Raw genomic sequence first — 2,146 nt, 5'->3', positions numbered from 1 at the left:
TTTTTTAGAAATTAAGGGTTCATAGCCCAGTGGTAGAGCATTTGACTGCAGATCAAGAAGTCACCAGTTCGAACCTGGTTGGGCCCTTTTCTTTTCCACCCCCTTCTTGATCGACCATAATGTTTTGTTTTCCAACCTCGACAGAAAGCCCAATGAATTTTTTTTAGAAATTGAGGGTTCATAGCTCAGTGGTAGAGCATTTGACTGCAGATCAAGAGGTCACCAGTTCGAACCTGGTTGGGCCCTTTTCTTTTCCACCCTGTTTCTTGATCGACCATAATGTTTTGCTTTCTAACCTTGACAGAAAGCCCAATGAATTCCTTTAGCAATTGAGGGTCCATAGCTCAGTGATAGTGTATTTGATTGCATATCAAGAGGTCACACTTTTGAACCTGGTTGGGCCCATTTTTTTTTCCACCCCGTTTCTTGATCAACCATAATGTTTTGCTTTCCAACCTCGACAGAAAGCCCAATGAATTTTTTTAGAAATTGAGGGTTCATAGCTCAGTGGTAGAGCATTTGACTGCAGATCAAGAGGTCACCAGTTCGAACCTGGTTGGGCCCTTTTCTTTTCCACCCCCTTTCTTGATCGACCATAATGTTTTGCTTTCCAACCTCGACGGAAAGCCCAATGAATTTTTTTAGAAATTGAGGGTCCATAGCTCAGTGGTAGAGCATTTGACTGCAGATCAAGAGGTCACCAGTTCGAACCTGGTTGGGCCCTTTTCTTGATCGACCATAATGTTTTGCTTTCTAACCTTGACAGAAAGCCCAATGAATTCCTTTAGCAATTGAGGGTCCATAGCTCAGTGGTAGAGTATTTGATTGCATATCAAGAGGTCACACTTTTGAACCTGGTTGGGCCCATTTTTTTTCCACCCCGTTTCTTGATCAACCATAATGTTTTTCTTTCTAACCTCGACAGAAAGCCCAATGAATTTTTTTAGAACTTGAGGGTTCATAGCTCAGTGGTAGAGCATTTGACTGCAGATCAAGAGGTCACCAGTTCGAACCTGGTTGGGCCCTTTTCTTTTCCACCCCCTTCTTGATCGACCATAATGTTTTGCTTTCCAACCTCGACGGAAAGCCCAATGAATTTTTTTAGAAATTGAGGGTCCATAGCTCAGTGGTAGAGCATTTGACTGCAGATCAAGAGGTCACCAGTTCGAACCTGGTTGGGCCCTTTTCTTGATCGACCATAATGTTTTGCTTTCTAACCTTGACAGAAAGCCCAATGAATTCCTTTAGCAATTGAGGGTCCATAGCTCAGTGGTAGAGTATTTGATTGCATATCAAGAGGTCACACTTTTGAACCTGGTTGGGCCCATTTTTTTTCCACCCCGTTTCTTGATCAACCATAATGTTTTTCTTTCTAACCTCGACAGAAAGCCCAATGAATTATTTTTAGAAATTGAGGGTTCATAGCTCAGTGGTAGAGCATTTGACTGCAGATCAAGAGGTCACCAGTTCGAACCTGGTTGGGCCCTTTTCTTTTCCACCCCCTTCTTGATCGACCATAATGTTTTGCTTTCCAACCTCGACGGAAAGCCCAATGAATTTTTTTAGAAATTGAGGGTCCATAGCTCAGTGGTAGAGCATTTGACTGCAGATCAAGAGGTCACCAGTTCGAACCTGGTTGGGCCCTTTTCTTGATCGACCATAATGTTTTGCTTTCTAACCTTGACAGAAAGCCCAATGAATTCCTTTAGCAATTGAGGGTCCATAGCTCAGTGGTAGAGTATTTGATTGCATATCAAGAGGTCACACTTTTGAACCTGGTTGGGCCCATTTTTTTTCCACCCCGTTTCTTGATCAACCATAATGTTTTTCTTTCTAACCTCGACAGAAAGCCCAATGAATTTTTTTAGAACTTGAGGGTTCATAGCTCAGTGGTAGAGCATTTGACTGCAGATCAAGAGGTCACCAGTTCGAACCTGGTTGGGCCCTTTTCTTTTCCACCCTGTTTCTTGATCGACCATAATGTTTTTCTTTCTAACCTCGACAGAATGCCCAATGAATTTTTTTAGAAATTAAGGGTTCATAGCCCAGTGGTAGAGCATTTGACTGCAGATCAAGAAGTCACCAGTTCGAACCTGGTTGGGCCCTTTTCTTTTCCACCCCCTTCTTGATCGACCATAATGTTTTG

The 2,146-nt window shown here is 42.7% G+C and overlaps 10 non-coding genes across 10 annotated transcripts; all 10 read left to right on the top strand.

The window, feature by feature from the left end:
* The first annotated feature begins 15 nt into the window (after positions 1–15).
* TRNAC-GCA lies at positions 16–87 on the top strand. Its single transcript has one exon. It is a non-coding gene; the product is annotated as a tRNA-Cys (tRNA).
* An 87-nt stretch (positions 88–174) lies between these two features.
* Positions 175–246, top strand: TRNAC-GCA. The gene has a single exon. It is a non-coding gene; the product is annotated as a tRNA-Cys (tRNA).
* A 247-nt stretch (positions 247–493) lies between these two features.
* Positions 494–565, top strand: TRNAC-GCA. The gene has a single exon. It is a non-coding gene; the product is annotated as a tRNA-Cys (tRNA).
* Positions 566–652: 87 nt separating this feature from the next.
* Positions 653–724, top strand: TRNAC-GCA. The gene has a single exon. It is a non-coding gene; the product is annotated as a tRNA-Cys (tRNA).
* A 230-nt stretch (positions 725–954) lies between these two features.
* TRNAC-GCA lies at positions 955–1,026 on the top strand. The gene has a single exon. It is a non-coding gene; the product is annotated as a tRNA-Cys (tRNA).
* Positions 1,027–1,112: 86 nt separating this feature from the next.
* Positions 1,113–1,184, top strand: TRNAC-GCA. Its single transcript has one exon. It is a non-coding gene; the product is annotated as a tRNA-Cys (tRNA).
* Positions 1,185–1,415: 231 nt separating this feature from the next.
* TRNAC-GCA lies at positions 1,416–1,487 on the top strand. The gene has a single exon. It is a non-coding gene; the product is annotated as a tRNA-Cys (tRNA).
* Positions 1,488–1,573: 86 nt separating this feature from the next.
* Positions 1,574–1,645, top strand: TRNAC-GCA. Its single transcript has one exon. It is a non-coding gene; the product is annotated as a tRNA-Cys (tRNA).
* A 230-nt stretch (positions 1,646–1,875) lies between these two features.
* TRNAC-GCA lies at positions 1,876–1,947 on the top strand. The gene has a single exon. It is a non-coding gene; the product is annotated as a tRNA-Cys (tRNA).
* An 87-nt stretch (positions 1,948–2,034) lies between these two features.
* On the top strand, positions 2,035–2,106 carry TRNAC-GCA. The gene has a single exon. It is a non-coding gene; the product is annotated as a tRNA-Cys (tRNA).
* The last annotated feature ends 40 nt before the right edge of the window (positions 2,107–2,146 follow it).

This window comes from Cucurbita maxima, unplaced genomic scaffold (assembly GCF_002738345.1).
Source record: "Cucurbita maxima cultivar Rimu unplaced genomic scaffold, Cmax_1.0 Cma_Scf02797, whole genome shotgun sequence".
Taxonomy (NCBI): Eukaryota; Viridiplantae; Streptophyta; class Magnoliopsida; order Cucurbitales; family Cucurbitaceae; genus Cucurbita; species Cucurbita maxima.
The sequence above is the reverse complement of the archived record's forward strand: the minus strand, read 5'-3'. Positions and strand labels throughout refer to the sequence as shown.